This window comes from Myxocyprinus asiaticus, chromosome 17 (assembly GCF_019703515.2).
Source record: "Myxocyprinus asiaticus isolate MX2 ecotype Aquarium Trade chromosome 17, UBuf_Myxa_2, whole genome shotgun sequence".
In the NCBI taxonomy this organism is placed as follows: domain Eukaryota; kingdom Metazoa; phylum Chordata; class Actinopteri; order Cypriniformes; family Catostomidae; genus Myxocyprinus; species Myxocyprinus asiaticus.
In genome coordinates this window covers 18,271,925-18,285,548 of record NC_059360.1, presented here as the reverse complement: position 1 = coordinate 18,285,548, position 13,624 = coordinate 18,271,925, and the positions used below count along the sequence as shown (strand labels likewise).

Sequence of the window (13,624 nt, the reverse complement as noted above, 5' to 3'; positions counted from 1 at the left end):
ATGATTGTCACCATTACTGAGGTTTGTGTGTCAAGTGTTGAAGACTATAACTATTCCCAACTAAATTTCACATGCTGTGTTTGCTTTGCAAGATGCTTGAACATGAAAATGCAAAGGATGTTGTACCAAGTATTTCACATGTATACAGTTGAAAGTACAGCAGAACTAAAAGCAAGATTAATTAATAACATTTATGTTATTTGAACAAAACAGGCTTTGTTGATTGTTTTAACTGTTGTATCAACAAGACCTTTTATGTTGAGAAGAATTTATATTTTTTATATCAATGCAATCTGAGCCAAAGCAGAACGATAAACTAAGCTAAGTTGAGTCAACCCAATTTCTTACCTCAGAAAAAATAACTTTAGGGCAATGAGTGAACATTAAATGAAATGTTAAATGAACATGTCCAGGCTTACATTGTATCTACCTACCAATCAATCAACCTATCTATCTATCTATCTATCTATCTGTCTGTCTGTCTGTCTGTCTGTCTGTTTATTTGGCTTTCTACCATTGATTCATGTATTTATTTGTCTTGCTTATTATCTAAGCTTTCTGACCAAATAAAAGCTAACAAAACTCTAGAACGAGAATTTGCTACCAAGTTTTTTTTTATGCTGCAGGTACCACAATTTTATTTCTGTTCCCCGCTGACCACCTTATATGTTTGCTTAATTCCTCAGTGACCCTGCATCCTAACTTGTCCCAAAATATGTTAATTTTAAGTAGACAAATCAATTATTACAACAAGCAATGTTTGGTTTATTCTGAATGAAAGGAGTAGGAAAATGAATCCAAAAATAATAATCTTTTTACAATAATGTGGACTACATCTTTAAAATCTCCCATGCATAACAATAATGTTATGTAAATCAGAATTCAAAATTACAATATTTCGGGTGCTGTCAGCTAAAGTGGGCCACTTTTTTGGTATATCATCTAGAACATCACTGTTCTGTTCAGGTAAAATGGGCCAGTGAATCAGAATAGCAAAACAAGTGAACAGAGAACAAAGAAATGTGCTCTTTTAATTTATTTACAATTATTTATAATTTAATTAATAAAAATGCATTACAACAAATGTGTTATATCATTACAAATATATGTGTTACAATGTGTGTACAGTAGTGGAGGAGGTTGCGTTTAGAGAAATTGAGGTAAATTTGTAAGTGTTAGAATAAGAACAATACTCATAGCGAAAGGGTCTAATTTTAAAAGACAACTTCCCATACCAAAACTCACTCAGCGTATTGTTACCATTCTGTGTGTGTGTGTGTGTGTGTGTGTGTGTGTAACTTGTGTTATAGATTACTGTATTGTTCTGTAAAGAATTATATAGCATCAGTGTGGGTGATAAGCAGTCTTGATAATTTTAATAATGTAATTGTAATTTCTTTATAATTGTAATGTTATGTGTAAATGTATTTATTTATTTATTTTCATAAAAGTTGTTTGAGTGTTTGTGAGTGTGTGTGTGAGGTGGTTGTGTGTATTTGAGCCCTTTATGGATACTGCATTCATACAATACTAATATAACACATTCAAACTTGAATTTTGTTCTTTCTAAATTATTTGAACAGTTTCAGTGAGAGGAAACATCAAACATCTCTTTGTTTTAATATAGTGACCTATTTTAGCTGCAACTTAGAGGCCCATTTTAGCAGATAGGGGTCATTTACTTCAAATAATTAGGTTGTTTTGCAATTCACAGATTATTTTCTTATAGAGACCATCATGACATTATTCATGATACCTTAGATATTTCAATAGTTGCTTATGAGCATAAAAAAACCTTATATGTTAAATAGGGCAGTTCGTGTGACAGGGCACTGATCTTATGTTTTTTCTTCTCCAGTCTCTGTAAAATAATTTGCCCTGCCTACCATAACAAATTTAGACCAATTCAATCAATTGAAGCATATCAAGTACTATGGCAACTGTTTAAAATAGTTTGCAGTGATTGGCTATTGAATCCTATAGAACTATGACACTCCAACCTTATCTGGCACATTTAACCTCATTGCCCATTTTAGCTGACATCACCATAAGTTTTTAGGTGAAGATAATCTACTATATTACTAATCTGTGCACAGTTTGGGAGTAATTTTCATTCATTTGTTTGTAATGTCATAGGCACGCGCATTACTACAATGCCATTTAAATGGCTTTTTATTTTCTCACACTGAGCATGTGACTCAAGAGACTTGCATGGTGACTCTACCAATGGGGACGCAAGGGAGTGCGGTTCCCCCCTCAGAGCTCTTTTCATATGCTGTCGGATGTAATAGCCTTGATCGTGGCATTGAGACAATTCGATCCACTAGTAAAAACATGTACGGAGTGATGGGAGCTTTAGTTAACGCTGTGTTTTTGACGGCCCTTTGTTATACTATTTTATTAGAAGCCATTGAGCGCTACACATTGCCTCATGAGATCTCGAATCCACGCGTGGTCATTTGGGTCGGCATTGCTGGTCTCCTGGTGAACGTGCTTGGTCTTATCCTGTTCCACAAACATGCAGGGTTTGGTGGGCATGGGCACTCTCATGGGGGGCACTCTGGGGGGCACACTGTTCACAAGACACATTGCAGAGATCATGAAAAATCAAAGGCACATGAAGAGGTGTACAATCTCATGAAAAACAGCAACATTTCACAAGACCAAACTGCTGAGTTGAAATCAGGTAGGCTATTAGAATTCTGTTGCAATTTTAATCAATTTTATGCCACTCAAAAAATAATTTATAATTTCAATTTCATATCAAAATTCCATCAAATTGAATTGAGTAGCTAATCTTTAACAAAACTGAATATTTTACGTTTTATTAATTTAATTTAGTTAAAAATTACACAAATCAATTTGATTGAATTTTGTAATGAAATTGAAATGTGTAAATCTTAAAAATAGGTGAAAATACATGTGTGTTCAGGGTGCTCACAGTCATGGAAAGCCTGAGATACTAGGGAATTTTAAAATCAAAATCTTTCCGATTGTGCTCAAACTTTAAAATTGTGATTTCCAGGCCCGGGGAAGTCATGGAATTTCATAAAATCTTATAAGGTCATGAAAATTATTAGTGAATATTAATTTGACTAGTTATGCTTAAACTTTTAATTTAAAACAATCTTAACCCTTGTGTTGTTTTTTGTTTGTGCTAACACCTTTGTGTTCCCGGTCAAAAATGACCGGTCCACTAAGATTGTTAATAAATCTCTCGTTGCATATATTATCACAAGATATTACATTAGATATTTTTTCAACTTCTTTTTCAGTAATTATGACAGGTTTTGTACTTCTTTTTTTAACATAAAAATTGTGGGGGCTCATCATGCAGAAAAAAAATAAATAATAATATTTGTGTAATAAAATAATAACCACTTGCTTGATCTAAACAAAATAGGTGTCATTTTAAAGCTTAGCATCTGGACTTTATAATGCATATAGCTGATCCAATTCTTAAATTATTCTTTTTAATTTGCTGAAAATTAGAACTGTTTTGTTCTCATAATTTGCAAATTTGTTATCACAACAATTATATTCAGAGTTGTTAAAAATATAAAAAAGATGAGATAGCTATGTGTTATGTACTGTTGGAAAGGTCTCAGTTAGTAGAATGCAATGAGCAAATTTGTATCAATCCGAGGCAAAACTGCAGTGAGTATTAATGTATGAAATTCCTGCCAACACTCATAAATATAATAAACAGGGGTGTCTTTTTGTCATGTTTTTCCTTATTACTTCCTGAAACATACATATAACGTAGACAATGACATAGAGTAGACTATCCTGATTCAAACGAGCCCAAACACAAAATAATATAATGAGTAGATCTTGAAATATTCCTCAAAGAGTGTACATGCAAACACACATCTACATATGTACTCATCAAAAAGACTGGGGTGCTCCTGAACACTTAATATTTCTGTATTTTGTAGTCTAATCCATTCATTTCCAGTGGCCGGTAATTTTTGACCGGGAACACAACAGGTGTAACAAAGTGAAATATAGTGTTCAAATACCATATGTGAACAAAGTCAAGGAATTTTATTCCAATTGGAAAAAATCAAAAAGTAAAAAAAAAAAAACAATTACTGGAACACAACATAAGGGTTAAAAGGTAATGGAAATTATAGGTGCTGTAAGTGATTTTTTTAATGGAATGTTAAATTATGCAAAACAATGTCCTTCTCCTTGAAAGATTTCACTGAAATAAGTGTCCTGAGATATCTCACCGGTCTCTGTGACGGCTCTAGACATGGTAGACTTCAGCAGAAGACTGCCATGAAAGCGCAAATCTTTTGAGAAAACCGCTCAAACAATTTGCGAGAGAACAAAGATATTTAGCAGGAGAATGCAAAAGTTTTGCGAGAAAACGCAAATGTTTGGCGAGAGCACGCAAAACCATTGATTATGTTTTCCCCCTCAGGGGGTCTGTAAAGATCTAAAATATTTCATCAACTAAAAAAATGCCGCCTCTGAGAGCAATTTCTATTGAATGAAATCTTTATCCACAGCTGGAAAAATTTACAACTTTGCTTCAATTTTCTCAGCTACTTCTTACTTTCATACACAGAATAACTGAAAAGGTTATTTTTATTTTTTGGACTATATGTTCTTTAATTTTTTTCTTTGCAGACAACATAGATGTCAGAATCACTACCAATGGCTCATTGGAGGACCTGGATCAAAGTTCGGAGTTGGCCTCCCAGTTAAACATGCATGGGGTGTTCCTGCACGTGCTGGGTGATGCATTAGGTTCTGTCATTGTTGTAGTCAATGCTTTGATTTTTAATTTTGTGTGGACACCTTGCCACAGCGACAAAATCTGCTTCAATCCCTGCCATAGCAGCCACTTCACCGAACACCAGCATGTTAATACCACAGTCCTGAGCTTATCCAAACTGTCCTCCAACAGGGACCCCAGAACTTTCTCTGTAGCTGGGCCATGTTGGGTGCTTTACCTGGACCCAACAATGTGTATAATAATGGTGTCTATTTTGCTCTACACAACTTTCCCCCTTCTGAAGGAGTCGGCTCTCATCCTCCTGCAAACAGTTCCCAAACAGATTGATATGCACAAGCTGAATAGTAAGCTAGGAGTCTGGATGGTGTTCTGGCTTTCCATGATCTGCACATCTGGCAACTGGCTGGGAGTCGCATTATTGCCACTGTTCACATCAAGAGTGTGGATCCAGCCTCGTACATGGACATAGCCAAGCGCATTAAAGACATCTTCCACGATCAGGGCATCTATGCTACTACTGTTCAACCAGAGTTTTCTTCCATTACTGAAGAATCTGGTGAGTCCCGCTGTGAGCTTCCCTGTAAAAGTCAGTGCGGCCCCAAGCTTTGTTGTAATCTGACCAAAAAAGCTAAGCAAGAGTCTGAGTTGCCCCCAAGTAAAGAAAAGTCATACAGGCATGCTAAACCTCACAGGAATGCTGTAAGATGGGGGATCAGAAGAAATTAGAGGATACTGTACACACGGAGATGGAATCAACAGTTTAGATCAAGTATGTCAGTATTGTCAGAGTTGCAGAGGACGGCTTGCTCCGTGCTGATATTCGCAGAGATAAGGGCAATTGTCTGGACTTAATCAAATCTGATATGCAATTTTATCCATGTTGTGTATTGTTGTTTTTTATTGCTAGGTACATAGATGTTAAAGGTTAAAACCTATTTGCAAATGAAGTATGAATAAAGAGATAGATTGATGGATCTGATATTAGGAGCAGATATTTCTTTTTCATAAGTTATAATGCAAGAATACATAAAATCATATTTTTATTAGGGAGTTTTTTTATTTTTTTATTTAACTACTGTATGAAGCACATTGTTTTTGTGGTAATCAACATTATGCCACGAATGCTGTCGATTGAGCTTAACTTGTATTGAACACGGAATATTCCTTCAAATTAAACCAATGAAGTATTTAATGCTAGACTGTTTTAAAGTGTGCGGTATGTCTGCTTTTATTAATGCTTTTCTGTTTATTATGATCATTCGATTTACTATCAGCACTGAAAAAACGCTAACAGGGCACATCAAGAAGATTTTGCTTTACTTGAGATGCATACAGTATTATGGATACATGGTTTGTTTATTCTGCAGAAAGAATCAAATAATCTGTTACTTGGTTGATGAAGGGCCGTAGCTAGTGGGTTGAAATGTGGTAACGATTCCACAGATCCAGGGGGGCCCCACAAGATATTCTAAACTGTATTTTTTAATAGGAAAGGGGCCCAGAGCAATATACAGTCAGGGGGCCCAGAGTCCCTGCATATTGTATATTAGTATGCATGGAGTTAAATGTTAAATGGAGCAGTCGGTGGTGTCCTCTCACACAGAATGTCAGCTTGCCCCTCGCACAGCTGTACAAACACATCATGTCTTGAATGGACCTTGGAACCAACCGGGCTCCCATGTATGATCACACAAACACTGACTGTGATAAGTATTTAATGACTAGTTCTAATTGTTTAAATAGATTTCCACTCTATTTTCCACGTGGAGGATCAGGGGATGGTTGTTGTGAACAACAGTATTGGGAAAAGGGAGGAACACAGTGTGGTTTAACTTAATGAGGGCAGTGTGATGCAGTCAGTAAAGGACTGTACTCCTAAAGACATGAATTGTCATTTTGCAATATATGTAGGAAATCATGAACACTCACATTAAAATGAAGACTCCTGTCATAACAGTAACTTATAAAAGCTGTTTTATTCTACATGGAGAGGGTCTGCACACGGGGGCGGCCATGTTAGTATCACATGACCAGCCGAATACTACTCTCTTAATTTCAGTATCTGTCCTGTTGTTTGACACTTTCACTCACTGATTAAAGTAATCATATCTGACTGTGAATGCTACATTTCTTCAATGGCATCTGAATCTGAAAACTACTGATTTGAAATTATGCTACATCCAAGCCGCTAGGTATCAGTGTAAGTCCAAGATGACACAAAGACATTTCTGCAACTTTAAAGGCAGAAATGTGAATCTTACAGTTTTTAAAAAGCACTTACATTAATTCTTCTGGTAAAACTTGTGTATTATTTGAGCTATAAAGTTGTTTAAATCGTAATTTTTATCTTCAATTTAGGGTTTTAAGGTTTACACCGTTACGTCGTCATGGCAACAAAGTTGCACAATTGGAAAAAACTTTACACCGAAAAGGCTAGTAAGCAATTTTATCACTAAAATCATGTTAAAATGCATATTGTTTACGTCTTGTGGCTATACTTTTGAAAGAGTATTTTAATGATTATGCATTTTGTCCCCATTCGCTTAAGTGCCACACTGTACATACACTATATTGCCAAAAGTATTCGTTCATCTGCCTTTAGACGCATATGAACTTAAGTGACATCCCATTCTTAATCCATAGGGTTTAATATGACGTCGGCCCACCCTTTGCAGCTATAACAGCTTCAACTCTTCTGGGAAGGCTTTCCACAAGGTTTAGGAGTGTGTTTATGGGAATTTTTGACCATTCTTCCAGAAGCACATTTGTGAGGTCAGACACTGATGTTGGACGAGAAGGCCTGGCTCGCAGTCTTCGCTCTAATTCATCCCAAAGGTGCTCTATCGGGTTGAGGTCAGGACTCTGTGCAGGCCAGTCAAGTTCTTCCACACCAAACTCGCTCATCCATGTCTTTATGGACCTTGCTTTGTGCACTAGTGCGCAGTCATGTTGGAACAGGAAGGGGCCATCCCCAAACTGTTCCCACAAATTTGGGAGCATGGAATTGTCCAAAATCTCTTGGTATGCTGAAGCATTCAGAGTTCCTTTCACTGGAACTAAGGGGCCAAGCCCAGCTCCTGAAAAACAACCCCACACCATAATCCCCCCTCCACCAAACTTCACAGTTGGCACAATGCAGTCAGACAAGTACCGTTCTCCTGGCAACCGCCAAACTCAGACTCGTCCATCAGATTGCCAGATGGAGAAGCGTGATTCGTCACTCCAGAGAACGCGTCTCCACTGCTCTAGAGTCCAGTGGCGGCGTGCTTTACACCACTGTATCCGATGCTTTGCATTGCACTTGGTGATGTATGGCTTGGATGCAGCTGCTCGGCCATGGAAACCCATTCCATGAAGCTCTCTACGCACTGTTCTTGAGCTAATCTGAAGGCCACATGAACTTTGGGGGTCTGTAGCGATTGACTCTGCAGAAAGTTGGCGACCTCTGCGCACTATGCACCTCAGCATCCGCTGACCCCGCTCTGTCATTTTACGTAGCCTACCACTTCGTGGCTGAGTTGCTGTCATTCCCAATCGCTTCCACTTTGTTATAATACCACTGACAGTTGACTGTGGAATATTTAGTAGCGAGGAAATTTCACGACTGGACTTGTTGCACAGGTGGCATCCTATCACAGTACCACGCTGGAATTCACTGAGCTCCTGAGAGCGGCCCATTCTTTCACAAATGTTTGTAGAAGCAGTCTGCATGCCTAGGTGCTTCATTTTATACACCTGTGGCCATGGAAGTGATTGGAACACCTAAATTCAATTATTTGGATGGGTGAGCGAATACTTTTGGCAATATAGTGTATATATATATATATATATATATATATATATATATATATATATATATATATAAAGAGGGACAAGTTTAAATTAATTTTGAGGTAATCAGCTTTATGCCACAAATGCTGTTGACTGAGCTTAACTTGTTTTACACCTGGAATATTTATTTAAACCCATTGATTGTTGAATGGAAAGTATGATTGAGAGGATAAATCTATATCTATCTGTGGTCATCACAGAGTTTATTATGTGATAATGTGCCAGAGTTTAGGACAAATTGTAAAAATGCAAGTTAATCCATGATATAAAACATAAGAACAAAATAATAAAAAAAATCAAATAAGTTATTTTGCCAGAACCTGATCCAATTACACACTTTAATCTTTATATTATTTTGCTCTGAGATGTCTTTTGCATGTTAAATAACTTTATTTAATCATGTATGAGTACCAAAGTGCTTTGATTTAATGTGTACAATAATATATATACAGGGTTGGTGAGTAATGGAATACATGTAACGGGATTACGTATTTAAAATACAAAATATAAGTAACTGTATTCCACTACAGTTACAATTTAAATCATTGGTAATTAGAATACAGTTACATTCAAAAAGTATTTTGATTACTGAAGAGATTACTTTTCATTTTATTGTCATTTGTTTCATTTAATATTTAGTCCTTTAAGATGGAAAACATTTATACATATAAATGATGCGATCCAAAGAGCATTTGAACAGTGGTGAAACACTTTCTTATGATGTGTTACATTCATACGAGCAGACAGAGAAGTAAGTTTGAAGTAAGTTTGGAGCAGAAGAAATAGAAATAAACCTCGTGTAAATTGTCAGCTTTACGCTAAGATAAAATGCTATTTCTAGCCATTGCACATGCACGTTACCAGGCACGATCATAATTTTTATCAAGAAAATTCACGTTGGATCATAATTTCTTTTTTTCTAGTAAGACTTTTGATATTTGGGCAAAAATCGTATTCTTGATAATAATTTTTGTATTGTTTTCCTGTAAAAATATCTAAAAATCCTTAAAACAAGATCAATTTGATTTATCTTGTTTTAGAAACAACACTGCATAAGATATTTAGGTTTTTCAGAGAATGTATTTTTAACAAGTGTATTTTGTCTTACTGTACTGGCAGAGTTTTTATAGTCAAAACAAGTGAAAAAAATCTACCAGTGCTGAAGAAGTAATCAAAAGTATTTAGAATATGTTACTGATCTTGGGTAATCTAACGGAATATGTTACAAATTACATTTTAAGCATGTATTCTGTAATCTGTAGTGGAATACATTTCAAAAGTAACCCTCCCAACCCTGTGTGTGTATATACACTATATTGCCAAAAGTATTCGCTCATCTGCCTTTAGACGCATATGAACTTAAGTGACATCCCATTCTTAATCCATAGGGTTTAATATGACATCGGCCCACCCTTTGCAGCTATAACAGCTTCAACTCTTCTGGGAAGGCTTTCCACAAAGTTTAGGAGTGTGTTTATGGGAATTTTTGACCATTCTTCCAGAAGCGCATTTGTGAGGTCAGACACTGATGTTGGACGAGAAGGCCTGGCTCGCAGTGTTCGCTCTAATTCATCCCAAAGGTGCTCTATCGGGTTGAGGTCAGGACTCTGTGCAGGCCAGTCAAGTTCTTCCACACCAAACTCGCTCATCCATGTCTTTATGGACCTTGCTTTGTGCACTGGTGCGCAGTCATGTTGGAACAGGAAGGGGCCATCCCCAAACTGTTCCCACAAATTTGGGAGCATGGAATTGTCCAAAATCTCTTGGTATGCTGAAGCATTCAGAGTTCCTTTCACTTGAACTAAGGGGCCAAGCCCAGCTCCTGAAAAACAACCCCACACCATAATCCCCCCTCCACCAAACTTCACAGTTGGCACAATGCAGTCAGACAAGTACCGTTCTCCTGGCAACTGCCAAACCCAGACTCGTCCATCAGATTGCCAGATGGAGAAGCGTGATTCATCACTCCAGAGAACACGTCTCCACTGCTCTAGAGTCCAGTGGCGGCGTGCTTTACACCACTGCATCCGACGCTTTACATTGCACTTGGTGATGTATGGCTTGGATGCAGCTGCTCGGCCATGGAAACCCATTCCATGAAGCTCTCTACGCACTGTTCTTGAGCTAATCTGAAGGCCACATGAACTTTGGGGGTCTGTAGCGATTGACTCTGCAGAAAGTTGGCGACCTCTGCGCACTATGCGCCTCAGCATCCGCTGACCCCGCTCTGTCATTTTACGTGGCCTACCACTTCGTGGCTGAGTTGCTGTCATTCCCAGTCGCTTCCACTTTGTTATAATACCACTGACAGTTGACTGTGGAATATTTAGTAGCGAGGAAATTTCACGACTGGACTTGTTGCACAGGTGGCATCCTATCACAGTACCACACTGGAATTCACTGAGCTCCTGAGAGCAGCCCATTCTTTCACAAATGTTTGTAGCAGTCTGCATGCCTAGGTGCTTCATTTTATACACCTGTGGCCATGGAAGTGATTGGAACACCTGAATTCAATTATTTGGATGGGTGAGAGAATACTTTTGGCAATATAGTGTATATACAGGTGCATCTCAATAAATTAGAATGTCGTGGAAAAGTTCATTTATTTCAGTAATTCAACTCAAATTGTGAAACTCGTGTATTAAATAAATTCATTGCACACAGACTGAAGTAGTTTAAGTCTTTTGTTCTTTTAATTATGATGATTTTGGCTCACATTTAACAAAAACCCACCAATTCACTATCTCAAAAAATTAGAATACATCATAAGACCAATAAAAAAAACATTTTTAGTGAATTGTTGGCCTTCTGGAAAGTATGTTAATTTACTGTATATGTACTCAATACTTGGTAGGGGCTCCTTTTGCTTTAATTACTGCCTCAATTTGGCATGGCATGGAGGTGATCAGTTTGTGGCACTGCTGAGGTGGTATGGAAGCCCAGGTTTCTTTGACAGTGGCCTTCAGCTCATCTGCATTTTTTGGTCTCTTGTTTCTCATTTTCCTCTTGACAATACCCCATAGATTCTCTATGGGGTTCAGGTCTGGTGAGTTTGCTGGCCAGTCAAGCACACCAACACCATGGTCATTTAACCAACTTTTGGTGCTTTTGGCAGTGTGGGCAGGTGCCAAATCCTGCTGGAAAATGAAATCAGCATCTTTAAAAAGCTGGTCAGCAGAAGGAAGCATGAAGTGCTCCAAAATTTCTTGGTAAACGGGTGCAGTGACTTTGGTTTTCAAAAAACACAATGGACCAACACCAGCAGATGACATTGCACCCCAAATCATCACAGACTGTGGAAACTTAACACTGGACTTCAAGCAACTTGGGCTATGAGCTTCTCCACCCTTCCTCCAGACTCTAGGACCTTGGTTTCCAAATGAAATACAAAACTTGCTCTCATCTGAAAAGAGGACTTTGGACCACTGGGCAACAGTCCAGTTCTTCTTCTCCTTAGCCCAGGTAAGACGCCTCTGACGTTGTCTGTGGTTCAGGAGTGGCTTAACAAGAGGAATACGACTACTGTAGCCAAATTCCTTGACAGGTCTGTGTGTGGTGGCTCTTGATGCCTTGACCCCAGCCTCAGTCCATTCCTTGTGAAGTTCAGCCAAATTCTTGAATCGATTTTGCTTGACAATCATAAGGCTGCGGTTCTCTTGGTTGGTTGTGCATCTTTTTCTTCCACACTTTTTCCTTCCACTCAACTTTCTGTTAACATGCTTGGATACAGCACTCTGTGAACAGCCAGCTTCTTTGGCAATGAATGTTTGTGGCTTACCCTCCTTGTGAAGGGTGTCAATGATTGTCTTCTGGACAACTGTCAGATCAGCAGTCTTCCCCACGATTGTGTAGCCTAGTGAACCAAACTGAGAGACCATTTTGAAGGCTCAGGAAACCTTTGCAGGTGTTTTGAGTTGATTAGCTGATTGGCATGTCACCATATTCTAATTTTTTGAGATAGTGAATTGGTGGGTTTTTGTTAAATGTGAGCCAAAATCATCACAATTAAAAGAACAAAAGACTTAAACTACTTCAGTCTGTGTGCATTGAATTTATTTAATACACGAGTTTCACAATTTGAGTTGAATTACTGAAATAAATGAACTTTTCCACGACATTCTAATTTATTGAGATGCACCTGTATATATATATATATATATATATATATATATATATTACTCATTTCAAGGAACTTCAACATGACAGTCACCTTATTTGTGCAGATGTAATTGTTGCTTTTTTGCCATCTTGTGGATGCACATCACACTGCAGCTTTTCAAATAGTTTTCTATAGATATTTTATTTTGATTGATCGATTGATTAATTGATTACACTTGATTTCACAGTTTTCACTTGTTTATAAAAGTTTGCTAAATAAATGCATTTTTTTGTTGTTGTTGGTTACAAATGATATGATCAGCATAAAAATGTAAAGCTGCACTCATTTGATGCAGCATCAGTTAAAATCAGTAGTTTTCAGATTCAGATGCCATTGTAGAAATGTAGTATTTACAGTCAGCCATGATTACTTTAATCAATGAGTGAAAGCGTCAAATAACAGGACGGTTATAGAGATTAAGCGAGTAGTATTTGGCTGGTCATGTGATTCTAACATGGCCGCCCCCATGTGCGGACCCTCTCAATGTAGAATAAAACAGCTTTTATCAGGTTACTGATATGACTATGATTTCCTACATATTGCAAAATTACAATTCATGTCTTTAGGAGTTAAACTTTTTTAATGAGGAAAAATTACTGCGTGCACCTTTAAGTGACAATGAATTGAAAAAATCTGTACGAATTTCATAATTTTTTATTATTTGGTATGTGCCCCTTTATTGCGTTAATGACAGCATGGACTCCACAAGTTTGTGCAAAACCTGATGATCCATGTCACCATCATGTTATTCCCAGATTTAAATAAATATCCCATATTTCCCAGATATTTCCCAGATATTCCCATATCTGTTATCATAGTTTTGAAACCCAAAGCCTATCTTCTGTTTTATTTTAAATGGTAGAGTAGTTTTGATTAGCAGGTCTCTA

General features: G+C 37.4%; 1 pseudogene; it reads left to right on the top strand.

Annotated features, from left to right (window-relative positions):
- Positions 1-5,511, top strand: LOC127454938 (zinc transporter 1-like; annotated as a pseudogene).
- The last annotated feature ends 8,113 nt before the right edge of the window (positions 5,512-13,624 follow it).